This window comes from Lissotriton helveticus, chromosome 1_2 (assembly GCF_964261635.1).
Source record: "Lissotriton helveticus chromosome 1_2, aLisHel1.1, whole genome shotgun sequence".
In the NCBI taxonomy this organism is placed as follows: Eukaryota; Metazoa; Chordata; class Amphibia; order Caudata; family Salamandridae; genus Lissotriton; species Lissotriton helveticus.
The window spans coordinates 420,647,572-420,660,433 of NC_136058.1; the positions used below are offsets into that span (position 1 = coordinate 420,647,572).

Consider the following 12,862-nt stretch of genomic DNA (forward strand, 5'->3'; position numbering starts at 1 on the left):
CTTCATTGTGGTGCAGATGCGCCTGTGCTTTGCTGTCTTCCCAGCTGGGCCTGAGCCTCCCTGTGCATGACAGTAGAGACTGTGAGGTGGCTCCCCCTTCTGATATCTAATGCTGGTAACTGCATGAAGAGCCTACAGGTTGATTGAGTCCCTGGGAGCCCCTGTGTTGGTGTGGCATAGTTTACAAGGCAGTTGGCAAACACAAAGAGCGTCCCTAGTAAAATGTATCTAATATACGGCAGGTAAGGGCAAGCGAAAAACGGTACAATCTATCAAGTACTTAAAATTCATTATACATGTGCAATGATATAAATTTGAATGACATTTATATCAAATTTATATCATTGCACATGTATAATGAATTATAGATTGTACTGTTTTTTGCTTGCCCTTAACTGCCGTATATTACATACATTTCACTAGGGGCGCTCTTTGTGTTTGCCAACTATATTTACCCTGTCCCTATTTTTGCAATAGTAGGGTTCCTCGCTCTTTGTTTTTCATAGTTTACAAGGCAGCCAAACCTACCTCCAGGAGCCAGAAATATCGGGGAAGACAGACGAGTGCGGTGCAGCTCACTAAATCCAATACCTTGATCTTTCGGGACGGTCCGGGGCCTTGGAGCCTGCGAGCTGGGATAGTATTGCGTGCTTGCATGCAGGATTGTGGTGTTGGGGGAGATTTCCTAGCTGGAAGTGAGGAGGTGGTTTGCGACACCTCACCTGTCATTGGATAATACTTGACAGCAGCAGCGACTCCCCATATCCTTCTGAGTAGTGTAACTAGACGTAGAGGCTAAACTCTACACCTCTTGCATTCTACATGAATTACAAGCCTGGATATCAGATACAAAGATTATGCCAAAATATCAAACAGGCTTCAGGCAAGGAATGGGAACAACAACCAACCTAACCTGCCTGTCTATCCTAACGGACCAAGCGATAACAAATGGCACACGGTTGTACGCCTGTTTCATAGACATCAAGTCAGCCTTCGACCGGGTAAACAGAGAGCGCTTGTGGAGCAAATTAGAGAGTTGGGGGATGCCTTACCAACTCCTAAGAGCCATCAAAGCCCTACATCACCATACCTGGGTAAGAGTGAAGTTGGGAAACGGAAGCAGTACCACCAGCAGCATCCAAACGCCCCAAGGCTTAAAGCAAGGCTGTGTATTAGCCCCTACCCTTTTTAACCTTTATCTCTCTGACCTCACAAGTGCGATCGAATCAGCAGATAACCATCCTCCATTCTTGGCAAACAACTCAATACATTACTTACAATATGCTGACGATATTGTAATACTGAGCAAGACACCAATTGGCTTACAAAGAGCTATTAATAAATTAACTCTGTACCTAGAACGGGAAGGCCTAGCACTTAACAAAGAGAAAACCAAAGTGGTCCGCCTAGTTGACCGGCAAAACCTAAAGTACAAATGGATGGCCCAAGGGGCACCAGTGAAAGAACAAGAGCACTATAAGTACTTGGGAATTACAATAACAAAAGGAGCAAATTATAAGGACCACAAAATAGCACTCAAAGCAAAAGTCCAATCCTTAATCTTCGCGTATCGCTCTCTAAAAGAAAAAATGGATTGCCCCAACTACAATCACTTATTAAAAACAATGGCAGCACAGATTATGCCCACCCTATCTTATGGTTTAGCCACATGGTGTGGCAAGGAGGTGGACCTTTTAAATGAATTACAAATTAAAATTTATAAAGCGGTCTTCAATCTTCCTAAATCTGCTTCAGCCACACAAGTCAGGCTTGAATTTGGACTGCAAAATCAGAAATTCCGGAGCATGAGCGGCTTCGTGAACTTCTGCCACAAACTTAGATCTGCAGATCCAGACTCCCTGGACTGGCTAAGCTGGGAGGAAATCAAGAAACGGGGGGAAACTGAAACCATGAACAATTGGGGAAAGTATCTGACATTCTGCGTGGAAAAGTTAGAGCTAGAAGTCGTTTGGAAATCAGGGACAGATAAAGTAAGTTAAAAAAAATCAGCAAACGCGGCAGCAAAATGGAAATCCTTTTTGAGGACAAAGAGTTACTGGCAAAACGGCGGCATGCCTGGACAATCCTGAACTGTTTCACAACCCCAAAAATACACGCATATTTAACATCCCACTTTAGTGGACATCTAAAAAAGTCTTTTACAGCCTATCGGATGGGGATGCATGTCACAAAGGATTTACTACCGTCCTGGAAATCACCACACCAGACGAATCAATGTCGCCTTTGCGGATACAAAACCGAAACACTTGTTCACCTCTTCTGCCTATGTCCGGCCCTGATAAGTCAGAGATGACTCTTATTGAAACCCATCTTCAATGCTCTAAACATTCGATCCTGTAGAGACGCAGTCACAAGCTGGCTCGGTGGCTCCAATATAATTTTAGCATGCCGTGGAGTCAAATTCTTGGCAGTAGCAAGAAAACTTTTAGAATCAATAGAACAGGAGGACCATCCAGTTGGTGGGCAAACAGGGCCAGCCTAACCCCAGGACCACACAGGACCCGTCCCTAATCAAAACAAAAGCCGAGAGACAATAATTTTACCAAATTTTAATAAACTTTGTATCGTTATTTTATTATGCGAATTTTGTAACAATTTTAACTAATTATGCAAATAAAACTTTGACTTGACTTGAGTAGTGTAACTGTGCCTTGACCGTGGATTAATGAGTGGCAGTGTCTCTGTGCCTATGCGCTTTGGTGACCTGTGATCCAATATGGGCTATAATCCTGTGCGACAATGGAGAAATCGGATAAAACTCAAACCAAGCTCCAGTTCGACCAACGTAAGTCAGCCAGGACAAGAGATGAGGAATCGGATGCTGAATTGGGGAACCAAGGAGCTGCGCCGGGGGGAGATGTGTGCAACATACTGGAAGCGATGCAGCAGAGCCTGTCTACTATTGCTGGCAAAATTGACTCTAGATTTGCGTATGGATCTTATGCAGGAGGATGGACAAACAGGCTTAGAGAATCGATATGGTGGAGAGGAGAGTCTCTGATATCGAAGACCACAATGCAGAAGCCGCAAGCTTGCAAAAACAGGTTGGGAAACTGGTGGAAGCATTAAAAGCCAAAACGGAGGATCTTGAGGCGGACTCCAGGCACAATAATATACGCATAGTAGACCTCCCCGAGTCCACTCTGACTGCCAATATGGTACTATATGTGGAGACATTACTCACCACCCTCTTGGGCCGCTAAACATTCTCTTCCTTCTTCATTGTTGAACAGCAGTATGGTCACTAGCACCCAGCCCCACCCCTATATTAGCGCAGATATTGAACTACCGTTGGCTGCAACATCAGGGTTCCGAGCTCTCGCTGTTCCTGGGCTTCACTCCTCAGGTGCAAGAGGCTCGCAGACAGTTCGCTCTCATCGAGCGTTAAGCCAAGAGAGATGAACATTGAATATGCCATGCTTTATCCAGCTCATTTGAAGGTAACTATTGAGGGGAAAGCAAGCGTTTACATGGATCCAGGTAATTTGCGGCAGGTGCTCAGGGGCTACAGCAGGTCACAGGTAGGCAAAAAGACGTCCGATGGAGTGGCGGAGGACCATGATTCACATAGCAAACTAGATCACAATGACTGAGAGATTGTATTGGTTCTAATACATATTGTTGGTCTCACTTTATCTACAAGTATGATGATGCCTATATCAGTTGAGTGGGAGGAAACTATTCCAGTTTGTCATCGGTATGTATTGGGTCATTTAGGGGCGGGAGGCGTAGGAGGCTGCTCCGGTCCAATAATTGTAAGTTACAACGCAATTGATTGGCTATTCTTAATTGGGGCAGAGTATACTTCAGTCATTGAAACAACGGATGATAGTTTGTAAAAGAAGTACAGTAATAGCGATGTCAAGTTTGTGATATCAGGTCGGGCACTCTTCGCCCCATAGTGTGACACACACACGACCAGTAGAAGGATTGTTAAGTTTTGAGGGTGGAAATAAAGATGTCATGTCAACGTTGGGGGGTGCGACATGGGAGAGGGTGGGGGGGTTTATTGATTATGCATTGCTTGATGGCAGCAGCATGGATACGATTATAGGCATTCAATGTAATATTCATGTGATCATTGTGAAATGTGATATTTGAATAGAATATGTGTGCAAGGGGTGACCAAACAACCGCACAGAGGGATCACTATTTGACTTTCTTAACCTGGAATGTATGAGGGCTAAATGATCAGATCAAGAACCGCAAAGTAGTTCCATATTTGCAATGATATCACATAGATGTGGCGGTGTTACAGGAAAACCATTTAGCGCCTAACACAGGACAACTCATGCAGAGAAGAATGAAGGGCTTTTGTGTGGCGGCTGGTTTCACATCACATGCGTGGGGGATCTTGTGTGGGCCCGTCAGGGCACTGACATCGCGATGCGATCTGTCGATATAGACATTGAGGGAACGGATTTTGTGGTCACCTGCCGTAGTGGGACATGCGCTTGATCGGGGTACCTGGTCCAAACTACAATAACCCCCAATTTTATCGTAACCTTCATAGCAAACTCATGACACATTTGAAGATGCCCACTTTATGGGGTGGCGATTTTAATTGCGTGCAATCTCCTGACCTGGGCAGGTCAAAGGGCCCAACACGTTCTCCCTCCGCAGCTGCCCGTGCGGTTTTGGTTATTGCTGAGATCGATGGATTGGTCGATGTATGGCGCCACCGCTCTCCAGTTGGTAGGGGGTACACACACTATTGGTCTGTGCATGACATACATACACGTATTGTTAGAATTGGGGGTCTCTGGTTAGCACAGGTAAGGACTTGTGACAAGCAGGGACCCTCTCCTCCAGTCAGGACAAGGGGATTACCCTCTAAAATAACCCCTGCTCACCCTCTAGGTAGCGTGGCACGAGCAGCCAAGGCTTATCTCAGAGCGTTATGGGTTAAGCATTTGTGAACACATACAGTAACTCAGTGACAACACCACACATGGACACCACATCAGGGTTTGTATAAAAATAAGTATCTTTTATATAAAGGCTTAGCACAAGACCATATAACTTCAGAGATAATCCACAATACTTGTTAGCAAACCAGTTCTTGGTTACAAAATGCATAGTTTTCAATTCTGTGCGCTTTGCGCTGTCTGTGCGGCTCTCACGGGAATGAAACTTACTTCGGTGCGCACACAACCGCAGTGCGAGGCATACAGTTACCTTGGATTGTCCGCGCTGAGGCCACGATTCAGGACGGTGGAGACAGACCACTCTCACCTTCCCTTGCGAAGTATGAGTCTGGTATACTTTCCACCCTGCTTACCCTTAGACCTCCCCCCATGGCATGTCATCATACTATACGTCCCGAGGACATATTGACTAATATCTGTGGTTGTAATTCACCCAGACCTGTTCGACCTAGACATCCTGGAAGGCATCGGGTCAGGTCGGGGATAGCCAAGATTTCAGAACATCCGATAAATGAGACATGTTTTCTTATCAATGCCAGGTCTCTAGTTAAAAACAAGGTAGCATTTAACGAATTTGTAGCACAGAGGAAGCCTCCTTGGGTCTTTATAACAGAGACCTGGGCTACGGACTCATCGGGTCCTGACCTAGTTGAGGCCATTCCTGATGGTTACGCCCTAACCAGAATGGATTGAGTTGGGCGTAGGGGTGGTGGACTGGGTATTTTATGTAAAGACTGCTTTACATGTCGTATTGACACCCTCTTGCCCTTCTCGGATAACTGCGAGGCACTATACTTCACTATACAGTTTGCTCCTTCAGCCTCTTTTGCAGGTATCCTCTGCTATAGGCCACCAGGCCCTAGGACTACCTTCTCCCACGAATTACTTACACTGCTAGAGCCCTTTATTAGTAGACCTAATCTCACCCTTCTTGGTGATTTTAATTTTCATCTTGAGATAGATGACGACAAAGATACTAAATCTTTGATAGAGGGTCTAACTACATGTGGGCTGAGTCAACTGGTTGACGGCCCCACCCACCTCGCTGGACATACACTAGACGGCATCTTCTCAAATGATGCCAGACTGGTGATGGGAACTCCGATTCCCCTGCCCTGGTCCGATCACAGGGCAATACCATTCCATCTTAACATGACTCCCTTTGGCCCCGACCAAGTGAATAGGAAACCATGGGAAATCCGGAGAAAATATAATGAGGTTTCTAACACCAGTCTTGCCCCTTTTATGGCAGACATTAGTTCCCTCTCTCAGTCAGACACGAAAGAAGCAGCTCTCGGTCTGTCGAATACCCTATCTAACGCAATGGACACTCTAGCACCACCTAAAAAACACTACTCGGCTAGGAAGAGTCCCTCGTCGCCCTGGTTTTCTGAGCACCTAAGACTCCTTCGGAAGAAATGTAGGCAAAAAGAAAGAGCCTGGTATGCCTGCCCTGACTCACAGGGGAAGAGTCAACATAAGCTAGCCCTAAGGGAATACAAAAGGGCCATATTTCAGGAAAAAAAGATTTACTTCAGCAAAATCACCACCTCGCTGAAATCGTCGAGAGAGCTTTTCAAAATTATAGACACTCTGTTGACACCTAAAATCATCGATTCCGTTGCTGAGTCACAGGAGCTCTGCGATAACATCGCAAGCTTCTTTCACACCAAAATCTCGGACATTTATATCTCCCGTAAAACCCTCAATTCAGAGCTGGACACCAAAAGGGCATCCCGGCCTCCTTCCCCTCTCCCCTCCTATAACAAGACCCCGGAACCAGGTTCCACTCCCAGTTTTTCTAGCTTTCCCCATCTGACTCAGGACGAACTCAATCGCCTTTTGGATGCCACCAAATCATCCTCGCCTCTGGACCTCTGTCCTTTAAAAATCCTGAAGGCATGTAGAGAGGTGGTCCTTCCTCCTCTTCTAGAGGTTATGAATAGGGCCATTACTGAGGGGACCTTCCCTATTCCAAGGAAAACGGCAGTTGTTAAGCCTCTTCTAAAAAAGCCCTCTCTGAACCCTGAAGTCCTAATAAACTTCCGGCCCATATCTTTACTTCCAGCCCCGGCCAAGATACTCGAGGTCCACCTTAAACGTCACTTGACCATCTACTTAGTAAGGATGAGCCTACTGGACGTCTCCCAACATGGGTTTTGCACTACCCATAGCACCGAGTCTGCCCTTACTGTCGTGGTCAATAACATCCGATCTGAGGTGGACAGGGGACAGACCACTCTATTGGTGCTGCTTGACCTTACGGCAGCGTTTGACACCCTTCAATCCTGGTAGACAGGCTGAAGGGGATAGGGGTGAGAGGAAGTGCCCTTAATCTCCTAACCTCCTTCCTTCACCAGAGACAGCAAAGAGTAAAGCTTGGCAACTTTCTGTCTCCCTCCCAGGCCGTGCAATGTGGGGTTCCTCAAGGCTCTGCGTTGAGCCCCTTGTTATTTAACATCTATGTAACCCCACTTGCCGAAGTAGTAAGATCCTTTGGATACCAAATATTGTCATACGCAGACGATACTCAGATTATCGTCTCCACCACCCTATCGATAAAAGATGCTGCCTTCAAATTTCGAACATGTACGGAGGCAGTCTCGCAATGGATGGTGCGTAACTATCTAAAATTATATGGGGAGAAGACGGAGGTCTTAATCTTTGGAGGAAACCAGGACATCTGGTCGAAGGACTGGTGGCCCTCCTCCTTGGGAGATTGCCCACACCCTACCAACTCGGCCAAAAATCTTGAAGTTCTCATAGACCCTGCTCTCTCCTTTATTTATTTATTTATTTATTTATGGTCTTGTATCGCGCATGAATCAGCCCCGAAGGGGTATCTCCGCGCGTAGCTTGCATAAATTGGGCAGACTGTAGTAAGTGAGGTGACAGAGAGAGTGGCCATGTTAATCGTATGAGAACAGGTGAGTTTTTAATTTCTTCCTAAAGGAAAAGAGATTGGAGGTTAGCCTCAACTGAGGTGGAAGAGAGTTCCACAACAAGGGGCCTTTATAGGAGGGGGCACGCCCCCCCTGTCTTACTTTGGAGACTTTAGGAACATGCAGCAGCATGGTGTTGCTGGAGCGCAGAGCCCGTCCAGGAGAATATGGAAGAAAAATTTCTTTTAGATATTTGGGGCCGGATCCATATATGCATTTGTGCATAATGCAGCACATTTTGAAGTTTATACGCTGTTGCACTGGAAGCCAATGGAGATGGGAAAGAAGAGGGCGGGAAGGGGTGCGGGGGGGAGCATTCAGGATGAGTCTTGCCGCAGTATTCTGCACCACCTGCAGTCTGCGTAGTTGTTCCTGGTTGGCGGAAATGAGTAGACTATTACAATAGTCCACTCGTCCAAGGATTAGTGCCTGTACCAGCGTTTTCCTATAGATGTTGGGTAGGAAGGGGAAGATACGCCGTAGAAGACCTATTGTGCGGAAACATGTTCCTGTAACCTGACTGACGTGATCTTTCATGATCAGAGCTTGGTCTAGGCGTACTCCCAAATTTTTGATGGTGAGTTTGGGCGCTGGGACAGGTCCTAGCTCAAGTGGCCACCAATCTGGTGACCAGAGCAGAGTGGCACCTCCGAACAACATGACCTCTGTTTTGGACACGTTGCACTGGAGGAAGTTCTGCGCCATCCATCCAGCCACTGCTCTCATGCCATCTTGGAAAGATTTCATGACAGCAGGAGTGATGGTCTGAAAGGGAAACAGCAGCTGAGTGTCGTCAGCGTAGGAGATTGGAGAGAACCCGTGAGATCTTATAATCTCTGCCAAAGGGGCCACATATACGTTAAATAACGTGGGGCTCAAGCATGAGCCCTGTGGCACACCCTTGGTAAGCTTCCTGCAGACAGATTTATGGGAGCCTAGTTTGACCCCTTGTTGTCTGTCTTCAAGAAAGCTTTCAAGCCATGCAAGGGCGGTCCCTTTTACTCCCACTGCCTTCAGACGGTCGAGAAGAATTTCATGCGACACCGTGTCGAAGGCAGCGGACAAATCCAATAGCACCAGAATCACTGAGCTCCCCCTGTCAAGTGACATCCTGATGTTATCTGTCACTGAGAGGAGAGCTGATTCGGTGCTATGGTTGGGCCTGAAACCGGATTGCGAGTGGTCCAGGCTGCCCGCTGCCTCGATGTATCTAGACAGGTGTGCATTAACGTGTTTCTCGGCCATCTTGCTGTAATAAGGCAGAAGGGAGATGGGACGGAGGTTGGAAAGCTCTGTCCACGGGAGCGCCGCATTCTTGCGGATGGGGTTCACCACTGCATTTTTCCACTCAGCTGGTACTTTTCCCTCTTTCAAAGACTGATTTATTACATCCTGAATGTGGGGGGCTAACAAGGTGCGGAGAAAGGTCAGGGTTTTGGCAGGAATGAGGTCATTCGGTGAACCAGATTTTACTTGGGTCATAATTGTGTGGAGCTCTTCGGTATTGACAGGGGGAAATATGGATAAAGTGACCTTTGACCTCCAGGTCAATAGAACTGTTTCCACCTGCTGTAATACCATCCGGATGCTGAAAAAGATTGCCCCATATCTATCGCCCGACGCCCGCAAACAGTCAACAGTTGCCCTGGTCTCTTCCAGGATTGACTATTGCAATGCGCTTTATGGTGGCATTAACAAGAAATCTCTCCATCGCCTCCAGATGGTCCAGAATGTCGCAGCCAGGATGGTCTTAAACCTACCCAGGCTCTCATCTGCAACCCAGGCCAGGAAGGACCTCCATTGGCTACCTATACATGCCAGGATTTCCTTCAAGATTATCTGTCTGGCTCACAGGGCTGTGTTTGGATCGGGTCCCGAAGGTATCAAGACCCTTGTCAGTCCCTACACCCCTAATAGAACCCTCCGCTCAGCCTCTAGAAATCTGCTTACAGTCCCCAGATTCAAAAAGGCGAAATGAGGAGGAAGAGCCTTTTCCACTATAGCCCTGAAATTATGGAACACTCCCCCCCCCCGAACTTTCTAGCCAACCCTCCTTGGGGATTTTCCGTAAACTCTTAAAGACATGGCTCTTCTCTCAGTCTTACTAACTGTATTATCTGTTTTCTTACTCTCTGTCTGTCTGTGCTCCTTGTGCCTTGATGCCCCTTGGGGTTAAGTATGCGCAATACAAGTTCCCATTCATTCATTGTAGCGTCCGACGTGGAGGCGAACCAGGAGCGTTGTCGGCCCCTCAGCGTTGTGAACCCCGGCTCTCTGTAGGCGTCTTGTGTGAGGCGTAGAGGAGGGGCCACGGGGAGCGAGGCGGATGGTCGTGGTTTTCCGGCGTCCACGCACAGTGTGGCGTGCGAGTCACACCTTCAAGAGCGGGGTTGCATTTTAGTCCCGGGTGGCATGGTGCAGGGTGGCATGGTGCAAGGTGGCTGGTACGCTGCAAGCGTACGAGCTGTACTCGGCCCTGTGGGGCGCTCGGGACGGGAACTCCAGCGGCAGGGGTACGATGATCAGTGCCGCTCAGAAGGGGGAGGGTGAAGCAGTGTGCGGTGCGGCCCTTCTCCTTACGGTGCGAGCTAAGGCTCCTAGAGGGTGCGGCGTCACGCGGTTCAGGTCGGCAACTGGCACGGGGCTTCGCAGCGGTCAGGTCTTCGAGGCGCACTTTGATCTCGGCTCCAGCGACACGGAGAATTTGGCAGTTTCCAGCAGCTCTTGTGAAGGCGTTGGGAGTCCAATAGTCCTGGGACTTAGTTCAGAGAGCAAGCTCACCCACAAGCCCTTGGAGATCTTTTTGAAGCACAAGTTGAGCAAAGTCTTTTCCAGTCTATTTCCTCTCCTCTCACAGCAAGGCAACCACTGCAGGCCAATCCCCCAGGTCAGGGTCAGTACTCCTCCTTGCAGCTTTCCCAGTTCCCTCTCGTCGGGTAGAGGTACTTCTTGTTTCAGCAGGATCTGAATTCTTGGGCTCAGGGTCCCAATACTTATACTGCAAATCTTTTGTTCTTTCAGGCGGCCAGGGTGCCTTTGTCGAGTTCAGCCCAGTTCTAGAGTACTTTGTTTACAGGACTCTGGCTTGTCTTTTCAGTGTGCAGGGCAGAGACATCAGACGCTCCAAAGGAGGTGGAGCTAGCATTGTGGTGGCAGAGCACAGCCCTATTCAGAGTCCAGGTGCACTCCTCCCACCCATCTGGCTGGCTGTAATCTTCCTATTCACCACCTGGCTGCCCCAGCCTGTCTCCTGGGATTCCCCAGCCCTGTCACTCACAGAAACCAGACAGCAGATACACATCCTAGCAGAGGGGGGCTGAAAAGGTTAGGCAAGCAAATACCTACTTTCTAAAAGTGGTATTTGCAAACACAGAATATTAAAACAACCTTTACTAAAAGATGTATTTTATTATTCTGAGTTCAGGCATACTAAACTCGAGTTTCTACCATGTTCCCCGAGTCTGTTAGGAATGTAGAATGTTACAATTCCAACAGCCCATCCTGGCCTATGAGAACAGGTAGCCTTACAATAGCATGTGTACAAAGGGAGGAGAGGAGGGCTATTACTGCTTAAAGATAAGCAGAAGGTCCAGCTACAGCGATGCCCAAAAGGTCAACATTAGTACAAAATGTGCTGAACTGTTCCTGGAGAGGGGTGAACCAGAGTATGCGTCAAGAGATGCAGAGGATGTTGTCAGGGTAAGGAAGAATTAACCCTGGGCATCCATTTTGTTGGATTTAATGCCCTCACACACCTTTGCAGGTGTCATGCTTCATCATTTGGGCCTGCTCCTCGTTGGGTCGGCGGTGCAATACCCAACAGGCAACATCTCTAAGAGGGGCTCTTTGGCGGAGATCTTTTTCCAACAGCCGTATAGATGAAGTGCGGGTGTGGGGCCTGGTAAGTTAGTAGACGTTATCAAGTGATTAAAATAAAGCTAGGGGTACCAAGGAATGATTTATTCAGGCGGTCCGCTGCTTTAGTTAAAAAGAGATTCTAGAAGGTGAAACTGGAATATTATGCTTCCAGAGATCCTTCAGAAAGTGCTATTGTCCGGTCAACATGTTTCTCGCTGGCGTATATTAACAAGCGATTCTTCAGGACCAATGGAACTAACTAGCTGGTATCTAAAGAGTAACTGTCTACACTAAGTCCCTAATGTATATTGTGTATACACTAGTGTGAATAAAAGCCATGCAAAACGGGAAAAAAGAGGGTTAAACAGGCTGTTTCCCTATATTACCCTTCTTCCTCGAATTGCCTGTGTTATGCTGTCATTACCTAAAAAGTAGTGCCTACCCCTCGCCGCCGGATCCAGCGGCGAGGGGTAGGCGCTAACAACGCAGCTTAGGCACTCCCAACCTTGCGGTGGAAGATCTAACCTGAAGCTTTACCCGCTGGATACTGTTGTTATCTGACCGTTACACTTTTTAAGTAATGACAGCATAACACAGGCAATTCGAGGAAGAAGGGTGAGCGCCAGCATTGTACGGAGAGGCTCCCGCTCTGTCAAACTCAGAATAACTCACTACGGCTCTGAGTGGGTCAGTAACTGACTCGAGAAGTCTTTGATTAGATTTTAATGCAGAATATTGACATTATCCCAAATGATCCCATACCAGGTGTAGGTAACATAAGTCTACTCCAAGTACCAGGTAACACCACACATTTTTAAACATTTTCAGCCTGTCCTAGCTCCAGGCTATATCTCACCGGGAGCATGAGGAAAGTAGATCAGACCATTCTGAAGAGACCCGCCACCCCTCCCTAGCTGGCAGCGGTGGAGCACTCCAGGCTAACATTCCGCTGCCTTTTGATGACACCTTCTCAGTAACCTGACATCACCCAGGCAGGCAGACTCCGAAGACTCAGGGAGAGCGGGCATAGCACAGAGCATCTCCCAAAATGACAAGTCTGTGTCTCCTCAACATCTAAACCAACTCACACCATGATGCCAGGGGTGTTTATAT

General features: G+C 47.6%; 1 protein-coding gene across 1 annotated transcript in view; it reads left to right on the forward strand.

The window, feature by feature from the left end:
• Positions 1-12,862, forward strand: part of LOC144807992 (E3 ubiquitin-protein ligase TRIM11-like) — a 229,913-nt gene that overhangs the window by 145,222 nt on the left and 71,829 nt on the right. The window lies entirely within an intron of this gene.